Source organism: Rattus norvegicus, chromosome Y (genome assembly GCF_036323735.1).
Source record: "Rattus norvegicus strain BN/NHsdMcwi chromosome Y, GRCr8, whole genome shotgun sequence".
In the NCBI taxonomy this organism is placed as follows: Eukaryota; Metazoa; Chordata; class Mammalia; order Rodentia; family Muridae; genus Rattus; species Rattus norvegicus.
In genome coordinates this window covers 33467009-33476385 of record NC_086040.1, presented here as the reverse complement: position 1 = coordinate 33476385, position 9377 = coordinate 33467009, and the positions used below count along the sequence as shown (strand labels likewise).

The 9377-nt window shown below is 44.3% G+C and overlaps 1 pseudogene; it reads left to right on the top strand.

The window, feature by feature from the left end:
* Window positions 1-7887: 7887 nt before the first annotated feature.
* On the top strand, window positions 7888-8447 carry LOC134484435 (large ribosomal subunit protein eL19-like; annotated as a pseudogene).
* Window positions 8448-9377: the final 930 nt, after the last annotated feature.

Sequence of the window (9377 nt, the reverse complement as noted above, 5' to 3'; positions counted from 1 at the left end):
GCTTCACAGGAACAATGTTTGTGCTTATTTCTACAATGGCCTTTTTGTCCCAAGAAGGCCCCCTGGTTTAGCTGTGTGACTAAAAGCTGTTTGCCCTCTTCAGTAGACCTCTATTCTCAAGACACCCTTGTTTTCTCACCATCCCATCTGAGATGCTTGTTAGTAACTGTTACAGGTCTTCTTTACCACTGAGGAAAGACGGATTCCTACTAGAAGCCAGAAAGAATGTTCCAGACACCGATGGAAGACCGTCACTCCTGACTTTTTACTTGAATACCCCTGAAGGTAGGGAGTGCTGCGGGTCTGCCGCCAGGCTCCAAAGGTGGGTCTCCGAGGGGCTAGAAAATGCCCCACCAATTTGGCTAAAGTAAGAAAAAGATATAAAGAAAAAGTTACAGAAACTTGAAGGTTTAAGCTAAGTCACTGAGAGAGTTGTTGTAAGTTGCAGAGAAAATAAGGTTGATATATGGTTCAGGGTCGGCGCACAAAAGTGGACAGCAACTAATAGCTGTAGAAGAAGATACAGACAGAGAGACTGAGGAAGAGAAAGAGGAAAGAAGGTAAAAAGGACAGGAAGCTAGGGAAGAAAAGAGACAAGAGAGGAACATATACTGGCCACAGTAGTTAGGGAACCTAGGAAGATAGTACCTGGCAACAGAAGAGAATTCCTGGCTAAAGATCAGTGTGCCTAATGCAAAGAAAAAGGACACTGGGTCAGGGACTGCCCAAGAAAGAACAAGAGGGGCCACTGGAGAGCTTCTTGGTCCTAGAGTGCTGGCTATGTATAGAGATAGAAGGGAAGTGTGGATACAGGACCCCATGATCTGTGCTCCTATGCCCCTTCCAGTGGGCCAATATCCAAAGTCCTTGAGTGCAAGGGCTACTGGCAACGAACAATCCTTATGGACTGCCTGAAGAACAGTGTACCTTGGTGTGGGCTGGGTACCCCACCCACTAGTTCATGGTCATCCCTGACTGCCCCTATCCCTTGCTCATGAGAAGATTGCTCTCAAAACTGGCTTGCATGGACTAAAATGGCTGGGTGAGGCCATGTGTTTGCATATCTACAGACTGTGTATGTGGAGCTTAAGAACTGTCTCAGTGCACCAGTAGCTGATGCTGGGAGATGTGTGTGTGGCTTAGTGCCGTTCTGCCTGGAAAATATCATTCCTGCCAACTGGGCTCTGACAATTATCACCCAATCCAAGACTTAAACTGTCGTAGAGTGGCTGATGTTTTGCCATTAAATGAAATGTCCCAGAGGATGGGATCACTGATCAGCTGACATGGACTAGATTCTCCACCTGTTGGGGGCAATCTCGTCACCTTGCTGCCCAATCCTGACCTGGAGCCACCACAGAACAAGTGTCAAGCAATGGCAGATGCCCATGGGTGGAGGAAAGACCTCTGTGACTGGCTTATTCACCCCTGCTTAATGCCGAGGACCATGTCCACAGACAGGAACAGTCCTCTTCATGAAGGTCAGAGATAAGTGGGTGCTGCCATTTTGGGCAACAAACACAATGTCATCTGGGATGGCTGAACTTCTACCACCCAGCACATCAGCACTGCAGATGCATTTACCATCCCTTGGATGCCCTGATGAAGCCAACAACAGTGAGTACTATTCATTGCTCAGGATATCAGAAGGAAGAAATTCAGTGGCATGGGACAGTAACAAAGCAGATAAAGTGGCTTGGAAAATGGCTATGCAGGATCCTAACCTGGTTAAAGACCTACAGGAGACAGCAACTGGGAACTGGGATTGGAGTAAGGGATGGCCTCACTTAAAATGTACAACAGAAGAAAAGGCCCAAATTGCTTAAAAGAAGAGAAAAAAAAGACAATGACACACTTGAGAAAAAAAACTATATTCCTCAGAGAAAGATATGTCAGTAAATAAATGCTTAAAAAGAAAACAGGACAAAGAGACCTAGAGAGTTTAGGAAAAAGTAAAAGTGAACTTCACTGAGATAAAAACAGGAAAATATGATCACAAGTGTCTCCTAGTGCTTGTAGATACCTTTCCAGTAATAGAAAAAAACTTTCCTCACCAAACAAGAGACGGCCTCTACAATCTTCACGAAGATACTGGAAGAAATCTTTACCCCGATTTAGAATGCCCAAGGTAATCTGGTCAGACAATGGCCCTACATTCGTTGCCAAGGTAAGCCAAGGTGTGGCCAAGTATTTAGAGGTTGATTGAAAATTTCATTATATTTACAGACCTCAAAGTTCAGGACATGTAGAATAAATAAATAAGACACCAACAGAGACCCTGTTCAAATTGACATTGGAGACTGGCGCAGACTGGGTGACCCTCCTTCCCTCTTGCTGTCTTCAGACCAAGAAATAACCCTTCCAGATTTAGCTTTACCCCCTTTGAGATGTTATATGGGGCCTCAGAACCTCTGACTGTATTAGATGATGTTACTGAACCAACATGTCATAGTAATAATGATTTATTTGCCAGGCTAAAATACCTACAGGTGATACAGAAAGAAATCTGCTCACAGCTGACAGCAGCCTATGCCACGGGAACCCCCGAGACATCTCATCCATTCCAGGTCGGAGACTGTAGCTACATACAATGATACGGAGCCTAGACACTCGAGCCTCGCTAGAAAGGACCGTACTTGGTGCTGCTGACCACCCTGACAGCTGTCAATTCTTACCCTCATCAGCCGCATACTAGCTGTTGGGGCTGAGATCTGGGACCTAGAGGGACACTCAGATCCTCAAAAAGCTCCCTAGACTTACACATCAGATAAGTGACTGGGAGGTTGTTATAATGCTCACTTGATTAGTGTGCTTTAGAAAAAAGAATTTCATGTTTGCCCTGGGTTCCACCGAGAAAAATATAGCTATAATGACTGATTGAAACTAATCAGGATGCCCTCAGTGGATTAAAGGAAAGAAAGTCAGTTATACTAATGTCCAAATGAAACTGGCCATTTGCAGTGAGAATTTTGGTGTATTTAAAAAGATAGAAATATTATAAGACTATGTTTTTGTTTTAATCCAGGCTGTGGGGCATGGGGTTGCTTCCGATTATCAACAGTGGCTGATTATGATTTGCCTTGTGTTCTACCAGGGGCGTGATTTTGCCAGCAGCAGATAGATTTTGCAAATGTGTAACATTTGGAATGCTGGAGACTTTTCAGAGAACATATAAATGCTAGAACCCCATAGGTCAGCTGCTGTTGGTTGCAGTTTGTTAAATAGTCATGCCCAAAGAAGAAACTAAACATCCTGACAATAAAGATCAAAATTGCCCCCAAGGAACTCCATGCCCCTAATCAACAGGAGGTCATCTAATGGTAATAGAAACCCTTTCCCTCTCTCCTCTTTTCTCTCCTATCTAGTGTTAGGGGGTTGAATGTGAAAGAAAGGAGAACTTACATAGTAGCAAAAGGAAGACTAGAGCTATTGAATGAAGGTCCATCATCAGCCACAAATTATAAAGCGTGTGTATCAGGTAAAAACAGAGACAATTTTAGGAAACCGACCAGTTGGATGCCACTGTGATTTAAATGAAATTTTGCAGCTCGGAAAAGAGGTATATTCCCTTCCCAGTCATTTGGGGACATGTTACAATTCAATAGGATATCCTTGTTTGTTCCATATGTCTCAGTCTCTCTCTCGTTCCTCACATTCTGGTGTCTGAAGTGGAAATTTATGGTTGTCCTGTGATGCAGACTAATGTGGGGTTTCGTTAAGGCGAGTCACGTGATATTGGGAGAGATTATGAATATGACTCAGTAGACACTGATGAGGTGCTTGCATTGTTTGCCTGCAATCCCTCCTTGGTCTTGATTCTCACTGACCTTCACTTTATTGAAGGTGTGGCAAAGCACTCCTGGTATTCCAGCTGGTTCTGGTTACTCATGCTGACTAGTGCCAGTTTGATGGAGGCCTGACTGTTTCTGCAAGATTGTGCTACCAGTGCTGTTCTGTTTTTGGTGGCATTTTTTTTTCACCTGGACTATTGGTATCCTGACACTACTGGACTGGACTGCCGGTGACCTGAGAGGTCAGACTGGATTTGCCCCAAAGAACTACTTCTAAACAGGTCCACTTCCACTTGCCCTATTTATCATCTTTTCTCCCCTACCTTTGGACAGTGGGCTAGAAGGGGGCTCTAAGCATTTCAGAACCCTTATTAAAGTAGGTTTGAAAAAAAATCTACGTCTACATGAATCCCCATATAATGAAGGGGTGTCCGACTCGTTTCCATTACAACTTCTTTTCCCTTGCATCTGTTTTTGCAACTATCTCCTCTTTAAAGAAAGTGCAATGGGGGTTTTCTGAGGAAATATTGTTACATGCATGGATGTTTAATAACATATTTTCCCATTTGTCTGTATGCGTATATGCATATGTGCTATGCGTGTATGTGCTCATATGTGTGACATGCAGGTCAGTGGACCAATTTACCTTGTTTTTGACTCAGTGTCTCTCTGTGTCCTCAATCTCACCACTATAGGTCAGGAGGGCTGGCAGTAAATTCCAGGAATTCTCCAACTCTTGGTACAAGAACTTATACCCATGCTTAGTTTTTTACCTGGTGTCCAGTTCCTCAGGCTCCACCCCAAGCTGTCTCCCTCATCCCAAGCAGTGTGCTTGAAAAGGAAACCTTAAGTAACTATTAGGACCAATGGCCTGACCAGAGTGATACAAGCACCAAAGGGCATTACACACAAAGAGTGGGAATTCAGAGCATTGAGATGAAACTGTTAAAATGAAACATGTGACAGCTTTTAAAACCTTCAGGACAACCCAGAGCCTATTAGGGAAAGCTGAAAACTGTGTCTTCACTCACTCAAGACAAAAGTCAACAGAAACCCAAGCTTGTGTCAGCTTACATCCTATGAAACTGCATAAGCTTGTTTCTTATTTAAGAGGCATAAGCCACTTTCCCTCTGATGCTGTCCCTACTATGCCAAATGAAGCAGGGAATGGCTCCCTACAACTGTGGGTTTGTGCATAGACCAGTACCAGATTGTCTCTCATCCCTGTCCCACCCCCCAATGTCATATTGGCACTTCCAATTGACCAGGTGACAGCAATATCTGGCTATCACTTCTGAAGATAAGCAGGAACGTGCAAGGTCACAGAGCAGAATGCATTGATTTCCATCCAGAAATTGGGAAATATAACATTCCCGTTTCCTATTTCATTAGATGGGAAACCTTGTGCATACCCGGCCCTATTAGAGATGTCTCTCTCTTTGGACAATAGAACAAGAATTGGACTAAGAACAGTATTATCTTGAAAAACATCTACATGAGACTGGTCTCCAAGACAAGTGGTGTGTGTGTGTGTGTGTGTGTGTGTGTGTGTGTGTGTGTGTGTACACTCGTGATTTGTGTATGTGCATGCATGTAGAAGTCAGAGGACAATTTTGGGTGTCATTCCTCTATGAAATAATTTTTCGTAGTTGGGGGAGACACATACATGCTACAACACATATGTAGAGACCAAGGGACATGTTGTAGGATTCAGTCCCATCTTCCACCTGGTGAGACTTGGGGATAGAACTCAGATCCTCAGGCTTGGTGGCAAGTGCCCTTGCATGCTGAGCTATCTTGCCAGTGCCTGTCTTGGTTTTTGAGGTAGGCTTTTCTCACTGGGATCTGGGAACTGATACCTGTGATGGTTTGTGTGCATGCGTGCCTGTGTCCCTACGTGTGCGTGTGTCCGTGTATGTTCAGCCCAGGGAGAGGCAACTTTAGAGGGTATGGCCCTGTTGGAGTGGATGTGGCCTTGTTGGAGTGAGTGTTACTGTGGGTGTGGGCTTTAAGACTCTCATCCTAGCTACCGGAAAGCCAGTATTCTCCTAACAGCCTTCAGATGAAGATGTAGAACTCTCAGCTCCTCCTGCACTAAGCCTGCCTGGATGCTGCCATGTTCACACCTTGATGGTAATGGACTGAACCTCTGAAACTGTAACCCAACCCCAATTAAATGTTGTATTTATAAGAATAACCTTGGTTACGGTGTGCCTTCATATTATTATAACCCTAAGTAAAACATTGACTCTGGGGTGGGCAGTGAACTTCAGAGGTCCCCAAGACTATGTCTCCCTTATTCTGGTGTCAGAGTGGATTCTACCACTTTAGACTTGTAAGTTGGCTCTGGGGATCCAAGCTCAGGTCTCCATGCATGTACAACAAGTAGTTTACATACTGACCCATATCCTTTAGCTAAAAAATGGTTTTAAAAGGAGATAGAGGTAGATCCCAGGTGCCTGACATCAGGGAAGCTGAGCGCTGGTGCACACAAGGGCAGCTGTTACATGTTGAAGGTCATGGTACAGGGGACTTTAGGGCCAAAGAGACATAACAGGGACATGCTTGGGACTTAGGTTGCCTGTGCTGCCTCCACACAGAAGCCTGACGATGCCAGTGCAAGCTGGAGGAGAGCCATCTCCATCGGTAAAGGTTGCTGTGATCTAAATGTCTCCCCTACCCCATGCCTAGGAAGATATCACCAAAGATGACATCATTGGGAAGCAGCAATTTGGAGGGTGTGACTTCAGTCATAAAGATGGACTCCTCTCCTGTGCTATTGGTGCACTTATGTTTAAAAAGAACCCCCAGAGAGCTTGCTGGACCTTCTCAGCCCAGGAAAATATAGGCAGAACACACCATCTACAAGCCAGGTAGCAGGCTTCAGTAAATTTGCCAGGGCTCTGATCTTGGACTTGTAGCCTCATTATCAACAATCCAGTCTCTGAGACTGGAGTGACAGCAAGCTGACTAGTTCCTGGGTGAGGCAGGGATCAGCCAGGAGAGTGAAGATATTACAATGTGCTTCTTGATTTCTAGTGAGAACAGAATGCAGATTAATGCTTCAAGGCTAAGCTATATGAGTGGCACAGCTTGGTTATTCTACGGCCCAAAATATAAAGTAAACAAGAAAAATAAATTGTATGAGAGAGTTGGCAGACTTGATCTCTAATCTTGGTTGCTGACTTGAGTGGCTCTGAATTCAATTAAAATGCATGCATCTGGGCACTCTTATGAGGGATTTTCTTGATCAGGATATTTGAATCAGGAAGATTTGCTCTAAGTGTAGGTGTGGCCTTCTGGTGGCAACCCAGATTTAAGAATGTGAAAGAAGGAGGCTTTGATTTTTGTCTGCCTGCTTTCACTCTCACTGGCAAGTTCATCTCTCCTGTGGCTGCTGCATTCCATTGCTAATATTCTAACCACCTTCTCTGATATCTCATTGTAGACTGAAGGCAAACTCCTATAGGAAACTCACGTGCCTTCAGCACCAGGTTAAGATGGCTGAGGCATCAATCATCATAGACTGAGCAGCCAATGAGTTTCTCCATTCCCTTGTATGAGACAGCCATTGTTAGATTATCCAGCGTCCTGTAAGCCAAATTACCTTTTGATGTGTTTGGTGGTTTGAATAGGTGTGGGCCACCATAGATTCATGTGTTTGAAAGCTTGACCCACGAGGAGTGATACTATTAGGAGGTGTGGCCTTGTTGGAGTAGTTGTGACCTTGTTGGTGTATGTGTGGCCTTGTTGGAGTAGGTGTGGCATTGGTGGAGTGGGTGTGGCCTTGTTGGAGTAGGTGTGGCCATGTTGGAGTAGGTGTGAGTTTGTTGGAGGAAGTGTGCCACTGTGGTGGCTTTGCATTGAGATTTGTATATACTCAAACTATGCTCAGTGGTACAGGCAATCCCTTTCTGCTGCCTGTGCATCAAGAACTTTGGGCTCCTAGAGCACCAACTCTGCCTGGATGCTCCCATGATTCCTGCCATGATGATAATGGACTGTACCACAGAAACTGTAAGCCAGCTGCAATGGAATCTTGTCCTTTATACGAATTACCTTGGCTTCTGTGTCTGCAGCTATGAGCATGCTCAGGCTACAGAAGAGCCTTGCCTCTAGTGTCCTCCACTGTGGTAAAAAGAAGGTCAAGTTGGACCCCAATGCGACCAATAATCGCCAATGCCAACTCCTCTTAGCTGATCAGGAAGCTGATTGAAGATGGCATGATCATCTGGAAGCCTGTAACTGTCCATTTTCAGACTCGCTGAGAGAAACACACCTTGAAGGGCAGGCATATGGTCATAGGGAATGGAAAGAGTACTGCCAACACATGGGTGCCTGAGAGGGTGACCTGGTTGAGAAGGATGAGGATCCTGCTTCTCAGGAGATACTGGGAATCTAAGAAGATTGATCGCCATATATATAACAGCCTGTACCTGAAGGTTAAACGGAATGTATTCAAAAACCAATGGATTCTTATGGAGCAGATCCTCAAACCGAAGGCAGACGAGGCCCGGAAGAATCTACAGGCTGACCAGGCAGAGGCTCGCAGGTCTAAGACCAAGGAAGCACAAAAACGCAGGGGAGGAGCGCCTCCAGGCCAAGAAGGAGGAGATCATCAAGACTCTGTCCAAGGAGGAAGAGACCAAAAAATAAACCTTCCTTCATGTCTGTGCATAGTGACCTCACTGTGGCCTCACATGATCAGTCATTAAAATAAAACAAGCCTTAAAATAAAAAAGAGATACCTTGCCTATGGTGTCTGTTCACATCTATGGAAATCTTACTAAGACAATGTGTATTCATTCTGCCATTTCTGTTTCTCTGGAAAACATAATACAATAGTGCTCTAGAGAGAGGAACAAGTACCCACCAGACAACATAAATTCCAATTTACTTTTCTGGTGATTATGAAGTTGTTGAGGTTTAAAAAAAAAAAACAAACTTGTTTTTTTTGTTTCTTTCTTTTGGGGTTTTGTTGTTGCTGCTGCTGCTGTTGTTGTTTTTGTTATTGTTTTTAAAGAAGAAATTCATTAAGCCTCTTCATCCCTAACTGGCTGGCAAACACCGAGCCCACATCAGCTAAAGCGTTTAAGGCATTCGGAATGTGTTTACACAAAAACATAAAGTTATCGTGTGAAGTTCAGATGAGAGACAACATCGGCCATGTGGGCAAGCCTAGAGCCTCAACCATTTAAAACAAACAAATCAGGACACACTGTCAGAAGCCTGTCAGCCCAACAGAGAGGAGGGCCTGTGTTTTGTGTTGTTATTTACTTTTATGTATATTTGGAGCCACCCGGCTCATTAATCCTTTTTATAATATTAACTCTGGCACTTTTTTCTTGACTCATCAAATATTTCCTTAATGAACTGTCAGCTCACACCCCCCCCATCTCCATTGTAATGACATTCAAATTAAGTTCTTCTGGACCACAGGGGTTTTTGGAACTCTATGATGATAGAAAAGAAGAGGAAAAGAACCTCTTTCATTGTATTTGAAGAAAGACATAGTCATTTACCTGCCACCTTCCCACAGTGCTGACAGTTGCCAAGGTCAGTGATGAGAACTCTGCCTCATGGGCA